The sequence below is a fragment of the Lissotriton vulgaris genome, chromosome 12, assembly GCF_964263255.1.
Source record: "Lissotriton vulgaris chromosome 12, aLisVul1.2, whole genome shotgun sequence".
NCBI lineage: Eukaryota > Metazoa > Chordata > Amphibia > Caudata > Salamandridae > Lissotriton > Lissotriton vulgaris.
In genome coordinates this window covers 214,679,041-214,704,969 of record NC_141700.1, presented here as the reverse complement: position 1 = coordinate 214,704,969, position 25,929 = coordinate 214,679,041, and positions in this window count along the sequence as shown.

The window sequence follows — 25,929 nt, the reverse complement described above, 5'->3', positions numbered from 1 at the left end:
CACCCGCAAGGGTAGGCTGGAAACGCCGGAGCTGGATTTTCTCGGCAGGAGAAAAGACAGCGTCTTTCTCAGCGTGTCAAGGAGGAGAGGCAGCGTCCGTGGGCTTCTCGCATCTGCTGGGCTCTCTGCAAGGGAACAGCTGTTCTGCTCCAGTATTCACCATCACCGTGTGCTTGCTTAAGGCAACGTTGGTATATTTATACCTGAAAGGTGCTGAGTTTGACGTAAGTTTTTGGACATAAGACGTCAATAAAGATGTCACTAAGAACTGGTCGTTCTTACAGTGCTTGCAGGAGTTCTATTACTAATCAAAACAAAGCAAGCGGGGCTTTCCCAGGTTGCTGGGGGTTTGGTATGTCGAAAGAACTCGGTGTGCTATCTAGGAATCTAAGGAAGTGGCTTCTGCTGTGTCATGGACTGCAGAGGCGAGTTACTGAAATATGGCTCTGATTGTTATGCCATTATAGGGATATGTATTGATTATAGCCGTATAGGGGCATGAGGTCACAATATTGATCTGGGTCCTAGATAAAACACATCACCCACTCCACGAATTTATGTCCATCAAATTACTAAAAACTAAAGCAATAAGAAGCACGTGTATTCCTACCCACCCCAAAATACATTTTGCATTTGAAATGGTGTAAATGAAATACATGAAAATGAATAGGTACTGTACGTTATCAAGCATAGTAATCATTCAAAAAATATTGCATATGTATTCAGTTGAACGATTTTGCGAAGAATTACACATAAAATGTCTCTAAATACAGAAAAGAAGGGCGAGACTATTTCATCACATAGTAAATACTATCGCAGTACAAATGTGCTAGAGGCTGAGGTTATATTTTGTCTCTAGATCTACTAAAAATAGAAGCTCTGTTCTTTATGAATAGTTCTACTTTAAGCAAAGTACGTGTGCCAGAAAAAGTAAATATTTTGGAATTTTTGGAAAGAATAATTTCATGATGAGCGGGGAAATAAATAGTTCCAAACGCTTTTCAGTAGCTTTTGTTGATCAAAGCCGAAGGCCGAATTCAGAGTTCATGGGAACGCTGAGTGCGGGATTGTTTTCCAAAAGTTATTGTTTCTGTTCAGGGGAGAACATCATTTCAGACAGGCTCGCAAAGAATTGGTCTACATATTCAGGTGACAGTTCGACCAAGTTCGATAATGCTGTAACTTGGCAGTTGTGAGAATGATTGCTATCATCGATTTCAGGATCAGCAATGCTCACAGAGGGTCGTACCTGGGTGATGTTGCTTTGATTTCTTGCTTCACTGCCACCACCTAGTCGTAGCGCAGGAGTCTCAACGAATGCCGTCATCAGGATTGGTAACCGCTGGGGACAACACGATGCATGAGCCGTTACCGGACTTAGCAAAGTATCGACGTCCATTGGTATTGCTGATTGTAGTGCAAGACAGGTGTCTAACACGCATTCTTCTCCGCATAGCATACATCGGTAAGATGCAGGTCTGCCATATAGGTCTGAATGAAAGAAAACAGGTCATATTCAGATCTCTTAGCCGGGCTATCCCAAGGACTTTAGTTATGCGGTCCCGGTAGCGTATTGCTAGGATCGTTTCTTCCATCCTTGCCGGAGTCATGTCTGCATTTTGGTTTGCCATATCGGAGCAGGAGGGTCAAAAATAAAATACCTGCTACGAGTCCCAAAAGTAGTGGTAGGCCGCCAAAGATCGAATGGACAAAATTGGGAAAGATGCCCAGGACTGCTTCAAATGGTGTTAACAGTCCCGAAAAAATTGTCTTAAATACATTCGAGATACCACTGGCATTCAATATATTTAGGATTTGGCTGAGCATTTCTGTGAAATGCACCGGGCAATTTGTTGATAAAAGAGTATGTATCTCTGCAGTTGTCCTTGCAACTTGGAGATCATACGTCTCTTTTGATGACGTGATGGGCACTGTTGTCTGCAAAAGCACAGACTTCATTCTGCTTAAAGTATCAATTCGTATAGAAGAGATATTCAAAGGAGGCCAAATCGGAGCCACTGAGTCTCCAGGGCCATTTGGATACAATGCTTGCATACAGCAAGTGACCATGAAACTCACGCTTAAGAGATATGCTTTCCCTGGCACCAAGCCACAACAGCTGTGATCCGTTATTAGAACGTAACTCCCGTTAGAAAGTTGCCTAAAGAATGGCTCTATTTGTGTTGCAGGTGTGCTGTGCTGGTGGCATGAAAGGTTATTTGAAGTACCCTCACAGGCCCAATGCAAGTTAATACCTTGGCACAAAAGTATACCGCTTAGTGATTGTTTACACTCATTACCACTAAGAAATACATTTTTGTTGTTGTCACTATAACATGTATGTGTATAAGGTAATTTCCATGATGACTTAATGTATCCTTTACCCAACTTTTCATAATGGCCTGCCGGTATATACTCAAGGCAACTTTTAAACTGGAAAGTTGTTATCGGAATTGTGATAATCCCGTGTATTATCCATTCAATGACAGGTCTTTCTGACATTGTCAATGGTAATCTCTCAAGTTTTTCGATGCTCAGGATTGTATAGTCTGCTCCTTTCTGTGCCAAACTGATTTGTTTATCAGTAAGGTTAAAGATAGAAAATAATGACGTTGTGTTGATTAAACGCCATGGCACATAGCCCGAACGGAGATTTTGCAACGTCCAGCCTAGCTGTACTATAGAACGTAATTGGAACTGGCCATGTTGTAACATTAGCAAGTCCTGGTCTATAATATCAATTGCAGATGATACAATACTGTCCAGTGAATATATTCTGGAGGACAGAGTCATTAACCCATTGTCCACAACAGAAAGTGATTTTTCCAAATGAATACGATCAATTTCTCGTATTTTCTCGGCTGTTTCAATTTGAGTTTCTTTCCATGCCTCATTGTATGCAGCATATATGCTGGCCGCTATGAAACATTTTTGACGCTGTTTGCGTGGTCCCATTATGAAATCGCGCAAGTCAGCACCATCTTTAAGTAAAGACAAGTGTTGCTTAATTTGTGCCAGTGTGGATGTTTGTAGCCATTCAAGGCATAGTTTCCCTACACTGTATGTTGTTACTATCCCTGGATGTTGTCTCTGGGAGTATCTAGGGTCTGGTCTGGTCATTTTTAACCCCTGTAATTTGTTCAGGAATCTATCTTGACATTTATTCGTGTCTGTAGGCCAGATTAACCACTTTTTCCAATCAGGATGTGTTCTGTTTTCATTTAAAATTTGGGAAACGTCTATTTCAATATCTGTGGTTGCATTATCAGGTATTGGCTTTGGAATAGACGGTTTGTTAAGGTCTTTAATCTTGGCTAGGCCAAGACAGGTTGTTTGTTGAATTGTGTCATTCAAGAACATTATTTGTTCTGGGATCATGCAGGCTCGAAATATTGCTTCTAGGCCTTGTACCTGCCAATCTTTTGAACCCCAGATGGTTTTTGTTTCAATGTTATTTTTCCAGAAATCAAAACCAAATGTAATCATTTTTTCATAAAATGCTTCTGAATATATCAATTTAGTATTTGTCAGCATGGTTTTTGTCCCTGTTTTATCCAACAGTTTATAATAAAATGTTTCTGCATTACTTGTGTTAAACCCTGAGAAGTATTGGAATTTCTCATAGAATGTTTTTGAACTGCTTTTAGGTGGAGTAGCACAATGTTCCCATTGGTTATATTTAAAAACATTTCTAGGTTGAGCAGATTTATGTAAATAGTGGTCTGCATAATGTGTAAAACAGTACATCTGTTCATAATTAGATGAACCTTGCAAATAATCATGTTCTGTAAATGTTGCTGATAAAACTAAATCTGACATCATCATTTATACTTTTAAAGTCCCAATCATCAGAGAATGTACTTGGTTTTACAAAGTCACTTAATGAAACCTTAAATTGGTGAGGATATTTCAAGAGCTCGACTGGGCCATATATTTCATAGTCTGTCTTGTCCCAAACTACCCCGCCGGGTATTGGAATGGCTGTGACATTTACTGATGATAGTTCTCTTTTCTCGATGTGAGATGATTTGTGAGGCTTCAGAACTAAGTTGATGTTCTGACTTGCTGTGTCCATTGAACTGTAATAAATTTTCCTAAAATTAAAACAAAAATTAGGCATAGTAGGAGTATGAGTACCCCTGATACAGTCCAATGCTCAATCAATGGTGCATTTATATATGCTTCTTTGACTTGATGAAAGAGTTCTGTTGCTTTTTCTTTAAAAGTCTTTGTTTCTGGCATCACTTCAGGGTCGCTTTGATCTTCAGAAAAGTTGTCGAAATTGATGAAGTATCCAGATGCAGTTCTGTCGATTGTTGGAATTGTTTTCTCAATTTGCCTTTCATTAGCACATTCTGATGCTACATCATTGTAGACTGGTATTTCATGACGAACTGTTTCAATTTGTGTTTCAAGACGCACAAGTTCCATGGCATTTCTGCATAGTCCTTTTTTATTCACTGCAGGTTTATCAAATGTGATTAGTCTTTCAGTTTGAACCTCTTGGATACTAGCAAATTTGGGTATTCTGTTACTTCTTGGGAGTCCACTGGGCCTGCTATTGATTATAGGCCACATGATTGTGGTTTTACCAGGTCGATTGATACAACTCTGTTCTCCTTTTTACCAGCAAGGGGCGGTAGTACTACTGATCTTGTTCCGTTGATTGCTAAGACAGGTACTGCTTTTCTGTAAGAAGGCCCAAATTCCTTCTTCACCGCTATTTTCTCTCTGACCAGATCCCCAATCTTTGGAATCCAGACAGGTCTTGCTGGGACAGGTGGTGTGTCTTCAGTGGTGGTTGGCTGTTGTTTTAACTTTATGTTGCTCAGGGCTTTTCTTGTTTTATTTAAGTCCTGTAAAACAGCCAAACGATCTTTGATGTCAAAGTCTTTTTTCTTATCTTCTACCACTGAAGCAAGACTATCTAAGTCCTGAACATACATTCTAGTTCCGAACAATAGTTCGTACGGGCTGAAACCTTTTAGAGAATTTCTTGGCAAGTTGTTAAGACTACGTTGGACACTTGTTAAATGCTGGACCCACCCATCACCCGAACCTAATACCTTTGCCATTATAGATTGCTTTATGTCTCGGTTTTTTCTTTCCACTACCCCATTTCCCTCAGGATGGAAGGGACAAGAGAATCGCAATCCAATGCCCATGCTGGTCATGGCCTCCTTATAAGCTCGAGAGCTAAAAGCAGTACCCTGGTCAGAATGAAGCATGGCAATTGCGTATGTGCCGATAAAGACTCGCAAATCTTTTATAACAGTTCTGGCGTCAGCCGAGCGCTGGGGCCACATTTTTTAAGTGAGTGTAGTCTTAAACAATTAATAGGACGCTGGATTGCATGTGTAGATAGCCCTATGCTACCTTCAGAAATGTCCATGGCATTACTCCGCTTGACTCGTTACTGCGGTCTCTGTCGCAGTCTGGACAGCTCTTTACAAATTTATAATGGTGCAGGTTCATCCCCGGCCACCAGTATTCTGATTGTAATTCAGTCAGAGATTCCTTCATCTGTTTGTGCCTTGGACCCAATCCCATGTGTGCGTCTGCTATTAAAAAGATTCTCCGGTTCGTGTTTGGAATTACCCTATCCCCCACTCCAGGGATTCGAGCAAACGGAACGGAGTTTGCATCAATTACGTATGTATAATTGAGTGGATAGTTCACAGGTAGTGCTGCACAGTTGCCTTTTGAAGACGTTTTTACCGCCAGCATGGTTTCCCCGTCTATGTATTTTTCTGAACGCTTTTTTGTGGCTACGGAAGCCGGTTTAGTTGCTTCCGCTGTGGCTGAATTAGCCAATGAATTCCCTGCAACGTGAACGCCATCACGTTGATGACTCAGAGTGTGTATCATGTGAGTCTTTTGTAGTTCTTTCTGAAAAAGAACTACTTGTTTCCAAAGCATTTTATGCTTGATTGTGGCACCTGTGTCGTCTTTGTAATCATTTTGAACCCAGTTCTGCAAATCATTATTGTAGGAATTGACGCAAAAATGCGAATCGCACACGATTAGTGTCGGGAATTTACGTTCGGCATTTTCAAGCGCCATCTTTAAAGATCTGATTTCAGCTCGCTGAGCCGAACATTTTCTCAGTGATTCAGTTTTTGTTATTTTTGGTCTGAATTTACCGCAGAGCCAGCGACCTTTAACAATCGCGCAGGCTGCATCGTAGGATTTGTCTTCTACATTGTAATGCTGTACAAATCTTTCTGTATAGATTATACAAGAGTACTGTTCTAGAGGAAGAATTTCGATTGGCAGAGGATATTCTTTTTCATATTTTAAATCATTCAGTTTTTTCATGTGCGGGGCGAAATAGTATTTCACGTCTTCTGCAGCAAGAGAATTTTCCCACTGTATCCATTTCGGATCTAGTGCCACAGTTTTTAGATTTACTGGGCTGAATAGCGCCTCGAAGGCTGATTCTGCTGTAAGAACAGTTATTCTTTTGCCTTGGGCTAGGGCTCGTTCTCTTGCTACAGCAGTTTGAACTGCCTTTACAGTGTTTTCTGTCAGACTGAATGTTTTTTCTGCTTGTGGGTACAAATGTGATTTGTACGCTATTGGTACCGTTTCTCCCTCATTAGAGGTCAGGTACGTGAATCCGCATCTTCCTGGGATGACCCGGATTACAAGGTTGCGTGTATTGTCACGGGTTTCTAATTTTGTTTTAGCTAACATGTCTGTTTGCAGTGATCTCAAAATTTCTGTGTGTTTTGAGTCCAGTAGATTGGTTTAAAATCAGGTTTTATTAATTCGTAGAGAGGTTTAATCCTCTCTGCGTAGTTTAGAATGTAAGTTTTTCTGAAATTCAGGAAGCCTAGAATCGATTGTAAGTTCTTCAGCGTTTTTGGTGCTTGGAGTACAGCGCACTTCTCTAAGAAGTTGTCCGCTAGGCATTTTCCTTCACTTGATAATTTGTATCCTAAAAATAAGACTGTTAGATGGGCAATTCTTGACTTTTTTTTTCACAACAAATTTTATTAATTGATCAGGTAGAAGCAGGTATACAGCACTCCACAATCAGGAGGTCACTGCGAGATTATCAGCATAAACACATCATTGTATCCCAATCAATAAAAAAGAAACGTTTCTCCCTAACCCCCCCAACTCCCACAGCCACCCAAGAACCCCACTACCCGCCCCTTATCCCACCCTAGCCCCGTACACGCGATCATGTCAAGCCCTCTGTATGTGCTATCTGAAAGTCCGGCGCCATGCGCCCTCTAGGCCTGGTGTCCATCACCCAAATCTAGATCGTCGTCAGGCTCTGCCGGTGGATCAAGAGTCAAACCCCTGTAGTCTGCCCACCTCTTCCAAATTTTAAAATGCTTCCTGGGACAACCTCTGGCCTCGAACACTGGGCGCTCCAAACCCATAAAATAGTCCAATCCAGCTTTCCATGCACTCAGGGGGGGGGGGCTCACTCATTCTTCCACGCTCGGGCCAAGTCCCGCTTGGCCATCACCAGGCCCAACAGCAAGAGATGACGTTTGTAAATATTTCCACCTACCCCCTCTAACACATGGAGGAGACCGAGATGATGGGTGCGGGGGAGATCCCAACCCAGCACTTCCGACAAACAGCTCCACACACCATTCCAGAACCTAGTCAAGCCAGTACACGACCACACAGTATGAATTAGGGTACCCACGTCAGCTCCACAACGCAGGCACTCCGGGGACCGAATTAGGCCCGCCTTCCACAGTCGTTCTCGGGTATAGTAGGCCCTGTGCAAGTATTTAAATTGGATTAACCGGAGTCGCACCGCAATAGCCGTCCCACGTGGGGACTCCAGTGCCTCCCTCCAGTCGTCTTCATCCAGGGGCCCTACGTCCTTTTCCCACGCATCTTTCAGTGGGAGCAAGGAGGAGGAGCAGTGTTTGATATATGCGGGATACCTTTTTGTCCCCAAGATCGCCCATGAAGACCTTCGCCTCCACGGGGCTGAACTCCGGCAGCGACTCCAACTCAACCAGGCTGGGCGCTAATGCGTGGCGAAATTGCAAGTATCGAAAGAACTGAGTGTTAGGCATGTGAAACTCATCCCGCAAGTCCTGGAATGACTTAAGAGTCACACCTGACATAACGTCTCCAAGCGAGGAAATTCCTATAGAGTCCCATCCGCCAAACCCCGTAAGCGAGTCCAGCACCGGTAGTCGTCCATTCCGCCACAACGGGGTCTCTGCCGTCAACCTCCCCCACCAACCCATCCGACGCAGTGCCTGTCTCCAAACTGTAAATACCACTTGCGTGGCTGACGGCAGCCGCCTCCGAAGCCCAGCCAAATATAGTGTGGTATGCAATGTGTTATCTCCCATCAGTAAGCGCTCCAGCGCATATGCCGGATCGCCACTATCCCCATACCACCAATCGTTTAAAACCAGCAGATGCGAAGCTTGGTAATACGAGAGGATGTCCGACGTGGCCAGGCCACCACAATACGTGGATAGAAAGCACGTGCGTAGCGCCACTCTAGCGGCTCCCCCCGCCCACAAAAAGCGGCCCAGGGCAGAATTGACCTGCCGGAACCACCGTGGTGCAATTGGGTGCGGATGGTTCTGTAATTGATAAAGGAGGCGCGGAAGGGCAACCATTTTAAAAATTGCCGACCTGCCATATATGGTAAGGGGCATCTGAGACCAAGTTTTAATATCCGTTTGGACCCTCTCCCATACCGGCAATATGTTGCGCTCCCATGAGACCATTGCAGACTCAGACAAGAACACTCCAAGGTATAATATGCCCCTGGCCACAGCTCGCAGGGCCGACGCCCATGGGCCCATGTCCACCCCGTCACCCAGCACCCACAGGGTGGACTTACTCGGTTTAAGGTAAAGGCCTGACACCTCACCAAAGATGCGCATTATCTCTAACACTCGGGGCCCAGATCTATTCAGGTCGGTGAGGAAAAAGAGGACATCATCCGCATAGAGGGCAATTAGATCGGTAAGGCCCCCCTCCCATACAAAGCCCCGCAGCTGCGCATCAATGCGCACCCAAGAGGCGAGAGGCTCCATAATTAACGCAAATAAATATGGGGACAGCAGGCAACCCTGACGGGTCCCCCGGCCGATGGCAAACCTCTCCGAGATCGCTCCAGAAACACGCTCAGACGCCGTGATATCAGTATAGAGAAGTTTGATATAGGATATAAGCACAGGGCCCAGATTAAGATGAGGTAGAAGCGTGAATAAGTATGTCCAGCTTACCGAGTCAAAGGCCCTGTCTATGTCTGCCAAGAGCAGGGCCGCCTGCTCTCCCGTGGCCCTTATCGCATCCACGGCATTTTGTGCCCTGCGAATATTGTGTCGCGTTGCTCTACGCGGCATGAAGCCCGCCTGATCCGGGTGGACCAGATCAGCCACATATGGGAGGAGACAATTCGCCAACGCCTTAGCCAACAGTTTAGCCTCGAAATTAAGTAATGATATAGGATGGTACGAGTCGTGACGATCAGGGGGCCTACCAGGTTTCTGAAACACTACCACCTCGGCATGTCGCCAGTCAGCCGGCAGTCTACCAACTTCCCGCGCTGCCTCCAGTGCGATCCTATAATGGGACCCCAATTGGAGATGGAACTTTTTATAGAATTCACACGGGAAACTGCTCGGCCCGGGCGCCTTCCCTGTGTTGAGCTGCCCCAGTGCATCACCTAGTTCCTCCGCCATGAGGGGAAGGTCCAATGCTTTCCGGGTTTCAGTGGGGACCACCCTCGGGGGCAGGTCGGCGACAAATTTGTCAATCGCCTTAGCCGAGAGGCAATCCCGTGGTGCATATTGTTCCGCATAATAGCTGGCAAAGCCAGCTGCCAGCGCCGCTGGGTCCGTAATGGTGACGCCGTCTCCATCCGTAATCCCAGGCAGGGCAAGCGGCTGCAGAGTACGCTGGCACAGTCTGTGAAGCATAGTACAAGACATGTCACCCCAATTAATATACCCTACGCTTCGTAGCCAGCCACGCCTGCCGAGCCTCGTCCAGTAACACAGACGCATATGACTGCTGCGCCTGTAGAAGCCGCCGCACTGCTACTGCGTCCTCCTCCCCCCGACAACGCTGCTCCAGCGTCTCCACCCGGGCCGCTGCCTCAACTATAGCTTCCCGACGCCTGCGACGGGCTGCCACGCACCACGCAATATCAATTCCCCTCAGGGTAGGTTTCATGGCTTCCCAGACGACCACGGGGTCAGTGCCTTCCACCAGATTTTCTCGCCAGTAGTTAGCAATCGCACCACGCATGTGTTGCATGTATTCGGCTTGCTGAAGGTGCCAGGAGGACATCCTCCACCGGAATGGCTGCCTCGTCTTATGCAGGTCAACCACCACGGCCACAGGGGAGTGATCAGACAGTCCCCTAGGCAGGATGGCAGCCTCCCGTATTCTGTCCAGGAATCCACAAGGCACGAAGACATAATCCAGCCGGGAGAAGGAACCATGGACCACCGAGACATATGTGTATTCGCGGGCTCTGACATGCATGTGTCGCCAAACATCCGCCCAGCCAAGCCCCTCCACCATGGCGCGCAGCCGAGTAGGGACGGCAGCTGTAGGCGCCCCCTGCATCCTCCGACGGTCCTCACACACATCCATCACATCGTTCCAATCTCCCCCCAGGACCGCCAGGGAATCTGGAATGTCAGCCCATACTGCAAACAAACGCTCAGCCAGGGCCCACTGCAGGGGGGGAGCATAAACACAGCCAAACACTATCGATTCCGTGCCCACCATCCCCTGAACAAACACATAGCGGCCCTGGGGGTCTATCCACTGTCTCTCATGCACATAAGCCAGCCTTCGATGGATTAGGATAGCTACGCCCCTGGAGCCCCTGGAGAACCCCGCGTGAAAAACTTGTTGGTAGCCATACCTCTGTAGGCTCAGCACTTTCGTCCCCATCATGTGAGTTTCTTGTAACAACAAGACATCAGCAGCTTCCCTCTTACCCCACCGCAGTATCGCCCCCCTCTTGATCTTGTCCAACATCCCTCTAACATTCCAGCTCACTATACATATTGACTCCCTGGGGAGCCCTGGGGTGGAAGCCTCAGCCAAAGTCCCACGAGACCCAATACCAGAGCACCCCGCACCAGGCCCAGGCGCACAGCACATCACAGAACAAGGCATTATAGGTCGCGTGTATCCCCAACCAACCCACCCAACCCCCCTTCACCTGCCCCCTACACAACCCCCTCAACTTCCCATCCCCGAATCCACCCCCCCACCCCAATACCTCATAGAACACTGAAGTATCTGTCGCGGCATGGGCAACCCCAGGCCCAAAACAGAGCGCCCAAGGCCAACCATACCAATGGATCCCAATTACCCACTGAACCGAGAACCCCCCCTCCCAAGTTAACTCCCCCTCACGTAGGAGGCAAGTAGACCCTGTATTGAGGCACCCCGAACCCTACCCCACAGTCCTACCCATTGTTCAGGAAAACAAACTAGTCATGGCAATATATTCAGCGTTCAACGAGTAGCATAGCAGAACTCAGTTGCAAAACTCCTCTCCGCTTGAGCACATGGCCTCTATAGAACGGCATAGATCCCCACAGTTACTCAGTCGCCCTTTCCAGAGTGATCAGAGTCAGTAGGCGCAGCTGACTGAGTTGTACTGCGAGAGGTAGAGCGTTTCCGAGACCTAGACTTCCTAGTCCTTTTGCGGCGGGCATTCTGGTCCCCTCGTTCCTGCGATGGATCTCTCGAGTGACCCGGGTCCAAGCCCGGTTGAGCATGGGGCCTGACCCTCACCGTTTCATCAGTCCACTTGAAAACGTCTTCCAGCGTATCAAAAAAATGAGTCCGTGATTGTAAGACCACCCGTAGGCGGGCCAGGTAGAGCAAGGAGTATTGAATTTTCAGGCCTCGGAGTTTCACCTTGGCGGCCATAAAGGAGTGTCGCTGTTGTTGTACAATTCTGGTGTAGTCGGGGAAGATCATGATCCTTTGGCTTTCAAAGAGAAGAGAGTCTTTGGCCCTCGCTTCCCGCAAGATTGTGTCTCTGTCATGAAAGTTCAGGATTCTGGCAATCACTGGCCTGGGCCGCTCACCCACGGGCGGTTTCTGCGTCAGAGCCCGATGGGCGCGTTCAATCACAAAACAGCGGGACAGGACATCCGGGGGGAGCCAACTCTCTAGCCTCTGGGACAAGAACTGTTCCATGTTGCCCTTCTCACAACCCTCCGGCAAACCGACAAAGCGAAGGTTGTTTCTGCGCGCCCGCCCTTCAGCATCCTCCACACGAAGCGCTAGGCCCTTTTGTATGTTTTCCATCGCCGCCATTTTCTGCTTCAGGGTTCCAACATCATCCTCCACCACTGAAATCCTAGACTCGGCCTCCGTGATTCGCGCCACAGCGTTGCGCAAGTCCTGGCGCAGTAGGGTCACATCCGCTCCAACCGCACCAATTTTTGCATCCAACATATCTCTGGACTGAGTTATCGCCGCCATCAGTGCCGCGTTATCTGGCCCCGACCCCTGGCCCCCCGATGCTCCGGGGCCCCCGCTCGGTCCCGTAAACTTGTCGATGGGCCCCTGCTTAGCGGGCCCACCCCTCCTCTGGTCATGGCTGAGGCCCACTCCGGTGCCGCCGCCCTCGGAGCTTTCGCAGATCTTCGTGGCGAGTGATCCGCACCTCCAACAACCGCCAGGGATAGTTCACAGGCAAGATGTCCACGCAGCAGGCACACACTCTTCCTATACCCTGCCGCCGACTGCTACCGGGGGGGGGGCACTCGCAAGACTCTTCAGGTCTAGTTTCGGCGCGACCAGGATCTGCCAGGACCACCTCTTCCGATAGGGTTCACCGCCCCAGATTGTACCAGCTCGCCTCGTGGTCCTCCGATAATGCCCAGGGACGCCTCAGCTCCTCACTCAGCTCCTGTTGAGTGCCTAGGCGCACTGCGTGATATCAATCTGGGCACGCCGGCCACTCTCGCCCACTGGTCAAGCACACCACTCTGGGGTGGGCCCGGGGGAGTCACTCACTGTTCGTTGTCCGTCACCAGGCACGGGCTCAGTCCTCGCCGGACAGTCTGGCCAGACTCCAGTCTGCGACCCAGGGGTGTCCTGCTGCGCTGTGCCCAGCTATCAGATGTGGCCATACACCAGGGGCCGCCGCTCCTCAGATCTCCCAGTGTTTCGGCTCCGTCCATTCGGACTCCAGCACTTTCAGGCGAGGACCGCAAAAACTCGAGGCCCCGGCTCCACCGGGTCCTGGTAGGCCGCTGCTCCCCACGGGCGTCCGCTGCGCACCGATCTCCTCCTTCTGCCACAGTAGGGATAGTCAAGGTCCCGCCCATTGCTCCGCCAACAACACACAGCTCCTGGCGCAGGCAGAGGGACAGCGCCGCCGGCCTTCCCGCGAGCTCTCTGGCACGGGCACGCCAAAATTGAGGCCCCGGCTTGCCGACCGAGACTAGGCCGCAAGCCACCGCAGTCGATTCCGCCTCGCCGGTCGGTGTAGGGGTGCCGCTCGCTGCACCGGAGGACTCCGGGCACCTTCAGCCACAATTGCCCCACAAGCGGCCCGCTATTCGGGTCCGGGGGCCAGGATTAATGATCGGATAAAGATCGGGCCGGCGGGAGCTCTAGAAAGCCGCATCCGCCATCAACGACCGCTAAGCCACGCCCCAATTCTTGACTTTTTAAAGTTGAATTTGTAACCCTCTGCTGCGAACCCAAGTATTATGGTGTTCACTCTTTTCAAGTGAGTATCCAAGTCGTCGTCTGTGAGATAGATGTCATCGTCATAAGATAATGCCTCATCATCATACATTTGTAGTGACTCTGTTACTCTGGCTGAGAATAATCCTGGGCTGTTCTTGAATCTCTGTGGGAGCCTACAGAAAATTTCTGTGACCCTATTATTGAGAAAGCGGTCAAGTACCTGCTTTCTGGTGCAATATTTTGACAAAAGAACCCATTAGATATGTCTAATGTTGTTTTGTATTTTTTGCAAACTATGTTATTCATTAGTGCAGCACTATGCGAATTTTGCACTGCAAATGTTTTGCAACATGAGTTAAGGTGTCTGTAGTCCAAGACTAGACGATACGATTCGTCCGGTTTGGAGAAAGGAAACAAAGGATTGTTCATTTGAGAGGTACATGTTTCAATTACCCCTTGGTATTCAAGTTGATCTAAAATCTTCCTGACTTGTTTTTTTGCTTCTTGCTTAATTGGGTACTGCCTTTGTGCAGTTGGTTGACTTTTTAACTGGATTTTGTGAGGAGGAGAGTCCTCGTCCCATCCTACATGATTTTTATATAATGCTGGTGCCTGGGCTACTGCCCATTTCCTTGCATATATATATTTAGTGTGAATTGGAATGGGATTTGAGAAGGCAGGCATAATCATTTCTTCGCCATGAGGGCACTCCCTGACAATCTCTGGGGGCCAATCTTTCTCGGCTAACAGGATGTCATAGCCTTTTGAGAGGTTATCCCAAAATAGACCCCTTATTTTTCTAGTCTTATCTTCCTCTATACGCAGTGTTATTTCGTATATCTTATGAGGTTCGCTAACTCTGGTGTCTGCAGTTTCTACTTGAATGTATTCATTCGTGTCCACTGTCTCCAGATGACTCATCAGGATCTTGCGAGCTATGCTGATTTCTGCTGCACTGTCTAGCATTGTCTGTGCCCACTCTCCGTTTTTTAGCTGTGTCCTCAGTATTCTCGGCATGTTCTGTTCGATTACTCTAATACTGGCTACCTCCTTCCTTGGAAATTGTAATTTTTTACTTTGAGCAGGTTCCTTGTCTTTGGACTTGGTGTGCTCTTCCCTTGGGTCTGACCGTCCTCTTCTTTCCGATTTCTGCGAAAAAGATCGAGAGGGACGTGTATCAATACTTTGATATCTATCAGGCTTTTTCAAGTTATCCCTATTTCTAAGGTTATATCTTTTCTCAGAGTGTTCCCTCTGGGGAGACTGGTGTTCTCGAGTCGGAGTTCTTTCCCTCCACCGAGGAGACCTTCCTCCGGACTGGAAAACTTTTTCTTTGGGAGTGGATTGTTTATTTCCATCCCAGCTCTTTTTAGGAGTGTTTAGATTATTTTTAATAAATAATTTTTCAGGATTTTCAAGTAGTTGGGGATTTACTGGTTTCCCACCCAAACTATCTCTACCTAATTCTTCATAGCATTTTTCTATGATTCTGGCAAGCTCAATTGGTTGATCTGTTATATCTGTTTCTTTCAAGTTCTGGCGGATCGCCACAGATGCTGCTTCTCCTTTTATGTTGGCTAGTAATATAGCCGAGACCTGCTTGAAGTCTTTCAGTAATTTCATACCAAGAGTTAAAGCAGGTTCTGGACCGTATTCATTCTGAATTTGTTTTAGCACATCCGGTATTACCGCCATGGACGGAACACCATATGTTTTTGTGTAAATCGAAGTAAAGACTGTACCCCAAGTGTCACAGTCCTCCACATGTGGTGCGACCCCCATTGGAAGGCAGATAGTCAGAATTCTGTGTTTTTCAATAGGGGTAGCATTCGGGAATACTGCCTCTATTTGAGTAATTTTCTGTGCTAACCAGAAAGGAATTTGTTCGCGTTTTGCTGGAGTTTTTCCAAGACATGATTCTATGTTCTATGGTGTAATTTTATTTGTGTTCCCCTGATGAGGGGTCTGCTGTGGAATATTAACAGCTGTTTGGACTGTTGCAGTCCGCATTACATATTGGACTAACTGTCTGTGTATTTTAATTAGTAATTTTAGCTGTGCTAAAAGTTCTTCTTTTGACATTTTATCAATGTCTGGATGTGGTGTGTAGCTGGCTAGAACCGGCCACGTTGCTCCTGGTCTACCTAGTGGACCGAGCCTGGTGAAGTGATCATTATGTTTTAGGGCGCCTTTAAACCAGAGCAGGTGCTCTTGGTATTTTAATGGGATTTCAATCTCCTCGAAAGGAGCGTATTCATCCGGTGGTTCCTCTATTTTGTAATAGTGAAACTCGTGTGTTGTAGCGTTTGCCGCTGGAAAGTTTATCCAAGAATAGAATACCTCTGTCTGCCGATATTCGTGGGCCTCTATCACGAAAATGACTGTACCACCTCGTGATGTCAGTCCGTTTTCTATAAGTTTTAAAGTTATAGATTTTCTTATCTTTGCCGGAATGATAATCGCATCCGGTTCATTAATCCCTGTAACATCGGGACCCGGTTGATTCGCGTCTACTGCGACTTCATTGGTTCCGTTGTTATTGCCATTATTTGACATTGTATCAAAGATTAGGTGCACAATATTTTGGAACACTGTATCCTTTAACTTTGGCTAAACCAGAAACTCTACATAGGAATCTCTTCCTACTAAGTTCCGGCGGATTTTAACCTTTCACCCACTCCAGACGTCTATTGGAGTATTTACGGGAGAAAGGGTCTGTGTGAAAAAGCACGACTGAGTTACTCTAACGTCTTGCGTTAGTTTTATCGCCTTACCAAATGTTGGGCGCCATGTAGTGTAGTTCCTATTTTCCCTATAGGCCCTGCGCATTGGAATAACATAAACAGCAGTGTAGATGTAGGACTGCGGTCTTCTAGGTCACTACTGACTATGTTAGACTTAATTTAGGTCACTGGAAACTTTCTTTACTGAATAGGAAGTGATCAGCTTCCCTGGCTCAAACAAGAAGGGATTCAGCTTCCGACAACCGCATAAACATGACAACTTTGCTCCTCAGAATAAGAGTCAATCTCTAGAGTCGTGTGAAACAATAGACAGCTATTTCACTCAGTCAGTTGTGCACATTTACTCTACCAGAGTGCAGAGAATGGAGAGACGGGCGTTTTCAATAATAGATATTATTTATTGAGCAGTCTTCCTTCTCATGCAAGAGAAATGAATTGCCACAATTGCAAGACTTGTTATTATGAAAAGTGCGTACAGTAAAAGGAGTATTACAAAATAATACTGTAAAGGCATTGATATGGTTTCTTAGCCATAAGATAGTTAAAATGAATAAAATATATACATTCATATATACATTAGCTAACGACCTCAACTGGTGCTTCTAACTACGCCTACCCCGGTGAACCTGCCCTAAGCCTAATACATGGGAGGGAGTTTGTTTCAAGAATTCTCTCTAAGGGTTTAGTCAGCACCGTACCTCTGGAATAGACTGTAGGAGGTCTGGTATCTCCTTCTTAGGACCGGATATCCCAGTCACCCGCAAGGGTAGGCTGGAAACGCCGGAGCTGGATTTTCTCGGCAGGAGAAAAGACAGCGTCTTTCTCAGCGCGTCAAGGAGGAGGGGCAGCGTCCGTGAGCTTCTCGCATCTGCTGGGCTCTCTCCAAGGGGACAGCTGTTCTGCTCCAGTATTCACCACCACCGTGTGCTTGCTTAAGGCAACGTTGGTATATTTATACCTGAAAGGTGCCGAGTTTGACGTACGTTTTTGGACATAAGACGTCAATAAAGATGCCACTAAGAACTGGTCATTCTTACAGTGCTCGCAGGAGTTCTATTACTAATAAAAAAAAAGCAAGCGGGGCTTTCCCAGGTTGCTGGGGGTTTGGTATGTCGAAAGAACTCGGTGTGCTATCTAGGAATCTAAGGAAGTGGCTTCTGCTGTGTCATGGACTGTCATGGACTGCAGAGGCGAGTTACTGAAATATGGCTCTGATTGTTATGCCATTATAGGGATATGTATTGATTATAGCCGTATAGGGGCATGAGGTCACAATATTGATCGGGGTCCTAGATAAAACACATCAGAGTTGGCATTGAATCTAACTGACACTGAGCTGGAGCAATCAATTTTTAATGTTATTGTTGAATCGGAATTAATGTTATACCCCCTGCCTTGGTGGAGCGTTTTACCATCCAGAAATATGTGGGTTGTCCGAGGCACAAGAGCAGGTCAGTAGATCGCAATCAAATCAGCAGCACACCCACAGGAAATATTCATCTGTCATTTTTGCATAAGTTTACTTTAAGAGGATGTATATCACATAACTTGTGGAGCTGATTGGTGGCCATCTTTGTGGTCTCCAGAATGTAAAATGAGGACTCTGCCTATCAGCAGACATGCCTGGTATTGCACATGTATGCCTTGCATACACTTATTTTCCTCTCTTCCTTCTAGACCTTCAGTGAATAATGTGAATATTTCTCTGTGGACTAATGCTACTAACGGAATGTGACTGGTAGTGCGTGACATTCCAATGTTTTTTGATTGAAGTTAGTTTTCCATAATACATGTTTCAAAGTGTTTAAAAGTGTGGCAGCTATGCAGTGGTACATGAGATCTGCTGAATGCTCATTTTCAATGCTAGCAATGTGCTATTGGAAGGCCTAACGTCATACTTGGCAAGCCGACACGTTTTGCCCTGATGAAGCTTCTTCTGGAGATGGCCTTGTGTGTCTTTTGAGGATACCAATGACCAGAACATACAGAATCAATGATCTACATTCATGATAAATATCAGAATTCATGACAGCCATGGGTAGGCAAATGGTTTCTGACGGCTTCTGGAAGCACTATGTAAGTCCTGACTAGTAAACCAAGAGGTTTTAAAGAGCCTTCACCTGTGCGTGTCAATTTCAGTACATGGCATTGTCATCTGGTGACTGAATCTTTACCTTAATGGGGGTTGCTCAAGAATTTACGTCTTTTAGGTTCCTTCATTTGGGTCAAGGGTATAATCATTTCATTGACTTGCAAAATTGAAGAGTATTGTTGAAAATACAACTCTTTCAGCTCGTTAAAATAGTGAAATTTTTATGAAATGCCAAACATCTCTCAAAAGTTATCAAAGTAGGTGAGATGGTGCCTGCAAAACAGTGAGCACTGACAAGCAGCAATGAAAGGAGTTAAGATATGTACTTCACAACTACTCTCAACCCCAGGCATATCCATGGTTGTTATGAGGTAAGGTTTTTGTAATTAATATAGAAAATATAATTTTTCTTCAATGAAAGAAATTGCATCTTGATTTGTCTTCAGAAATGACTGCTGGTGCCTGTTATTCTGTCTTTACCCTGATTTAGCTTCACTAGGAGCACTCTTTGAGGTTAACCAAGGATGCTGAGAGTTCATTGGATTCTATATTTCATCCGGTCCCTCTTGATAGAAATACGCCTCACTGAGACATTTAAGAAGTTGTCTCTTCTCTAATAGTACGTTCCTGAAAGCTGAAATGTCAAGATAAATGTATTTTATTGAACAATTTCAAGCACTGTCACTGCATAATAGTCCATACGGAGTCGTGTGGAAAAGCTTAATGTAAGTGACTAAAGACAAGTAGACATCCTTTAGCTGAACTCCCACATCAGTGTGCAGAGATGTCACCGCTGAATCTAGACAGAGGCCTCAATGAAATATTTTTACCCCAACCTTCAGCAGATTTGGAAGAGTCAAAATACTTACTTTTTGAAAGGCGCTGGTCACCAGGGCTCCTCCAGGAACAGGGTGCCCTTTCCAGGTTTGGGCCATGGCATTAAAGCAGGTGTCTCTCGTGCAAACATGGAAAGTGCGCCCTATTAGTCAGATTGTGCTGCCTTCAGGGAAGTCGTGAACTTGTGCTGCCCCCAGGGTATTGCATTCAAGAGAAACACAGAACAGCTGCTCAACAGCTGCTCCATGTTTCTCTATGTAGGCGGAAACCTGCCTTTATTTTTCAGAGGGATTAGAGATACCCTTGAAGGAGGGTGCAGTGAGTCACTACATCCACCTGTAATGGGATGTCTGAATGTCCATGGTACTCACCAAAGAGCTCACATTCAGTGTGCCTTCTAATGGCATGTTTGGCTCTCTGCCCACATCAGTAATATGGCACGAGTACAGAGGTAAAGTGATTACCTCATTTGTGTGGGGCCACGCACCCATGCACATGAGGGAACGCCCTCTAATGATAGCACTGGTGCTATATGTGCACCAGCTATGCGGGTATGAGATTTAGGCACTTAAGGGCCATGCTAAACCCAATAACTACGTATCATTAAAAGATGGGAAAAATAGGAAGCATTGGATAGATTAATATGTCTCACCTTTAGCTATGCCATTTTTTTGTTTGTTTGTTTTATTCCTGCTGAGCCTTAATGTGCATGCATGCCAGCCAATATGAGAAAAAAACATTGTCAAAACCAATAGGTCACCTGGCAGCAAAGGCACAACCTATTGGCTATGCCAATGCTTATTTCATAGCAGTCTCCTAGATTCCAATGTTTACTGCAAGTTGACACAAGAAAAAGACTATGGTTCTTTTTACAAGGAGTCTAGCGAATGGAGGAAGTCACATGCATAATATGCAACCTTTTAACAATTTCAACAGAAAACAATCACGTTTCAGTTCAAGAATACATATAGATCTGTGCTACGTGATTTGTTGTACCTTATTACAAGTGATCCAGTTAGTTGTGATATGTGCTGTATCACCTGTTCCTGCATGTATCTCATTTAGGAGATTGCCCTACCACATCAACCCCCGTTCCAAAGGTAAATATCAGCAAATCTTAACTGTGAATGTTTACTGGAGCGAAAGGCTCAGAAGATACCACTTTATTTGGATTTAGGGCCAGTAAGCACCAACATTCACATTTTATGTCCCATTGTTGCTGGTCCAAATCATAATTAGTACGCTAAAGGCTGTCATTGTGATGTTTTATTGCATATGTAAAGGAAATATTTATTAGTTGTTGTTTCTGTTCAGAACTTAATCTTTATACCTTTGCACACATTTACTTTATTAGTTTATGTATCTGTAAAAAAGCTGTACATTGCCAATACTTGTACAAACAAATTCACATCACAGTAATAAATGAATCTTAGGGTAAATAACTATCCAATACCTGGCCACTGGTAATCAGGACCTAAATTGTAAATATACTTTCTAGTTGTTTCCAGTGTGGTGTCCTGTGGCATTTCAAGATAGAATACTTCAGCTTGCTTTCCTAACCATGAAATCCATAATTGAAACACAAATTAAACACATGGTTCATAATGGAAGCGTCTAATCTATTTTATCACCATGTAAAACACTTGGAAGGGAAAGTTTTTCACAGAAATAGAGAGGACTGAGTTTGTAATTGGTTTCAATGTTCCTTAGGTATATACTAGATATTAAAGTAAAAAATTGAGAAACATTAATTTGCTTTTTTATGTATGTGCTTCTTTGTTTATTTAGGATATTTGTTGACCACACCATTACCTGTAGGTATCCTGAAACTGAAAGAAGATCCAAAAGCAAACAAAACTGGTCAGGTACTGAAAAAAACAGCCAGGTTTTTGGCTTTTTCCTGAATTTAAGCACATTTGTTTATTTTAGGGGCACTGTTGTAACATGTTCTACTTAGTGATTACCTGGAAGGTGTAGAATCTGACATCTTATCATACTTTTTAGGTCTCAGCTCTAGACTGCATATGTCCTGTCTTGAAAAGATATTTGTAAATAATTTGTGGGCTTCAGACCACCAACAGACTTCCCATTTGCTGGCTCCATGATCACTCTCCTATTCTTTCTCCTCATTTGTCCATGGCATGCATGTGTCATGCCTCTTCCCGTGTTTAGCCCTCCCTAAGATCATGGACCAATTTCTATTATCCATCCACTGCTCCCATTGCAGGAGCTGTTGTATGAACTACTTTTTTCTTTGCTGCATAGCACTTCAAACAAGTGCTAGTGCTTTCACATGCTCCGACCTCCGTTTGTGTGAACATGACTGTAATCTTGTTCTTATCTCATCACATGTGCTGTGAATACAAAGATTGAGGTCAAATGTCAGACACTCTTTTATGAGGGTGCCTGTTTACTTTTCTTTCTCTTTGTCTCCCAACCCTATCCAGCTTCGCTGCTTCACTCATCCCACCACCCCCACCCTCATCGCTACTTGTTGATGCTGTATGTGTCTTGTGTTTTTTTTGCGGCTTATGTGCATTGTGCCCCTCTCTCAGGTACCGTTCCTTACAGAAGTTCCAACATGGCTTTTCTGCTGGTAAGGACTTTACAGCCAGAGCCTTGTTTAATGCTATGCAAGGCCATCTAGCTGCATTTTCTATTCCTTCACACGCAGGAGCAGCACGCTATTCACTTAAAAGTAGTGTTTGTAAAGAAAAGTACCCTATCCCACTAAATTGCATTCGGAGTGGTATGGTGTGGTTTGAAACCAGGAGAACAGAGCAATATTCACAGCTACGCCTTTATCACAAACTAAGAGATCGTGGGCAGAACTGGAGTGTAACCGCAGCTTTTTTGCTTGATCAATTTGTATTATTTTTGTGCACATCACATTTCCATATGCACGAAAAAAAATTGCATTTAAAATCAGATCAGCGTTATAAACTATATAACATTTCAAAATATATCCACAGTTTTGGCATGGGTATCTTTTGAAGTTAAACAACTGGATACTCACCCGAGCTATTGTGTAGATAGTTCCCAAAACTGGTCTGCAGCTAACTGTGTGTGTAAACCTGGTGTCAATTTCTACTCACGTTTCCGCTGGAACGCCATGCAAAAGATGAAAAAGTTCCCAGGCTCTCCTAGTCACCTATTGTACCCAACTGAGTCAAAGTATCAACAGTAACCCAGGAAAGAAGGGATAAACAAGGAAGGAAAACAAACGATTCCACAGCGCACCCTGCTCTGGGACAGGACCAGTCAGCCAAGAAAATTCTCTGTCAACAAAAGGACAGAAAAAAAGGTAAGTATACAGGGAAAAGCTAGTCTTAAAGTCTATTATACAAAACAATGGTCCCTATTTTGGAAGGAAAAATGGACAACCACAATAATCATACGCTTAAATAGATCGAATGTCTTTCGTCCAGCCGGACAAGAATTTATTTTTATATATAGGTTCAGTTGATTGTGATTCAAAACATTAAATGACAAGTGGGCACAGCCGTGACCCACAGAACACAAGACAAACCAACGAAAAACAGAATGGCCAAAGGCAGGGTATGAGATGTGTCTGTTTGTTTGTAATCACTATGACAGACTTAAATATCCATTTTCACACCATTGATCATTACAATATTATAAAATCATGTTGCATATGGTGCTTTTAGTGTCGACGACGTTTCGATGCTATTCACAACAATATAAAGCATCATCTTCAGGACAAAGGATAGTTCATTGTTGTCTTAAGCTTATTCACATATTTTGCCTATATCGCATTAGTTTGAAGGATGAACAAGGTTCAACGGTAATGACACGCTTGTAATACGGCCCAGTAGATCCCTAACGGGGGCTGACAGCCAATAAAGTCAGGGCACGGGGGCTCCTGCTGGAGCCCCCGTGCCCTGACTTTCTGCGTTATGGATCTACTGGGCCATATTACAAGCGTGTCATTCCCGTTGAACCTTTTTGTGGTGTGAAAATGGATATTTAAGTCTGTCATAGTGATTACAAACAAAGAGACACATCTTATACCCTGCCTTTGGCCATTCTATTTTTCGTTGGTTTGTCTCCTAACTTTAAAACATTTTAAGGTACATGTGATGCTCTATTGAAAACTATATGAAATCTACCTTGACTTCAGGCCGACCTAATTGGTATTCAGGAATAATCTTGCACAAAACAGAAGCTGGAAAAAAACAGATCTCCAAATACACGGAGTTTGCATCAGATAAGGATTGCAGCAGTTTAAAGGTTAATATCAATTTAGCGCTGAAAGCGCTGTTACCGAAGGAACTTAATACAGCTTTTCTTTCTTTCTTATATTCTCTCTGCAGGAGATAGATAGTTGCCACCGGGAGTTGCAGATTACTGCCGGCGTATTGATGAATGCAGGAGGGCTGCCAGAACCGAGTCTGGAGCAAGTTCAGGTAAGGGATTCAGAAGTAGAACACTAGAACGCAAAGCGTCTCCACTCAGGATTAGAAAGGTTTTAAGCTTGACTGTCAGTACCCGCGCATTTGTGTTAGCGGGGACCAGCCATTTTAGTAGGTCCCCGGGCATGAGAAAGCCCGGCAAGCATGACACCCAGCACCTGAATATACATTGGTATTTTCTCATTGGTAACGCCCCTTGTGGGTCCGAGTTTGCATGCCTGTGCACCACAAAAGCATGCCATGTACTTGCAATACTAGGGGTTGGTTTATTTCTACACACTCTTAATTTTATCAGGTAATATAAATGCAACACATGCATTTAATGTGATCTGTCAAGGTTCACACTTTTTTGCTGGGTGTGGAAGCCTGGATTAAAATCCTAGTTTATATTCCGTTGACTGAAACCAAATTATATGTTGTTTATGAAAGAGGCCCAGGTGCCTAAAGCAAGTTGGACGAGTCCATTTTAAGGTGCTGATCTGACTGTGTGGATTGTATTTAGATGCACAATCAGTATGTGAACTTACTAAAATGCAAATAAACTTTGAAGTCAGTTGATCCGTTGCACACACTCATGGGATAGGTGAAGCTATAAGTCAAATCCTATGCTGTCTCCATCACAGCCAGCTCTTCAGGTCTCCATTTTGTGCATTCGGAGTGATGCCCCCTCCAGGGCTGGCCTTAGGCATGTGCAAGCTGGGCACCTGCGCAGCGCAGCATGTCACCATTGCTACAATTCCAATCCAACCCACATAATCCCACTACACACCACATGCATACACTCCATAACACATGGCTAAAAGACATTGCCATTTACAATGCCATTAGCTCTAACTCAAATAAATCTGAGACCTATTGCATTTCCAATGCTTGTTTGCATTGCGGCGGGTGCTGCTGACAGCACCGCCCACCACAATGTAAAAAATGCGGGATCCTAATTGTGTATGCGGTACTGCGGCACATATACTGGGCGGTCCCATTTCACGATGCAGTCCGCCCGCCATCGTAATAGACCCGAAGGTTGGAAGATATGGGGTACCTGAGAAAGAAAGAATCTTTGAAATTTATGATGAACAGTTTGGAGAAAAAAATCTGGTAACCCTATCTGGACACGTTACCCAAACAAGGCCTTAGAGCTGAAGTACTAAGATGGAGGATAGGCATTAATCCTTGCGTATCGAATGGGAAAATAAAACCAGTAATGTTACGACCTGATGGTAAATGCTCATGTAGGTTTGCACACAAAATGTGCAATTTACATATTATAATGGACTGTCAAATGTTTCTACCATTGCGGAAACTGTTTTTACGTCCCATCTTTTTTAAATTATAATGTCGCTTTGCGTTCCCAAATGATTAAACTTGTTATTGAACTGCCAAACCTTGATATAGCAAGAGCCATTGAGAAGTATATGAAAGTGGTAAAAATATTTTGTGGGAAAAAAGAAATGGACGGTTGAAAGATAGGCCAGAAGTTAGGATGGTTACAGATTTTAAATAATTTTTACCTGATATTTACCTTTATAAATACATTTTAGAATAGAATTTTTATTGATTTTAGAATACTATGTTTATTTATAGGTATGTCTATGAATTATATATTGAGTATTGTGTAAATTAAAAGGAAGTAGGTGGAAATCAGACTATTAAATTGGTGTCGTCGTAGACTTGTAATGTAATGATTTTAAAACATTTATTTAATGTGCCATATTTTATGTTGTTTAAAGACCTGGGGGCCCATTAGGATGGCGGGCGGATTGCCCCCGCCAGGCTGGCGGTAGCCACCGCCAGCCTGTCTGGGGCAATTCGCCCGCCATCCACACCTAAATTCCCCCTGTCATATTAGGATGGCGGGGGGACCGCGGCGGACGGAAAGACCGTCCGCCGCTTTTTCGCCCCGGTCACCTTGCAACCGGGGCGGTAAAGGTTTATTAGGGTGGCTGTGTCTAATAGACACCGCCAGCCATATTATGATGGGCTGCTTTAGATGCCATTCTGCGGCGGTGATGCCGCCACAGAAAGGCATGCGGTCTTCACTCTGGGGGCCCCCTGCGGGCCCCCAGAGTAGGTGTGGGCGGAAAATCCGTTTCGCTCGCGGATTTTGCGGATTTTCGGGAAATTCGCAATCCGCGAGATTCGC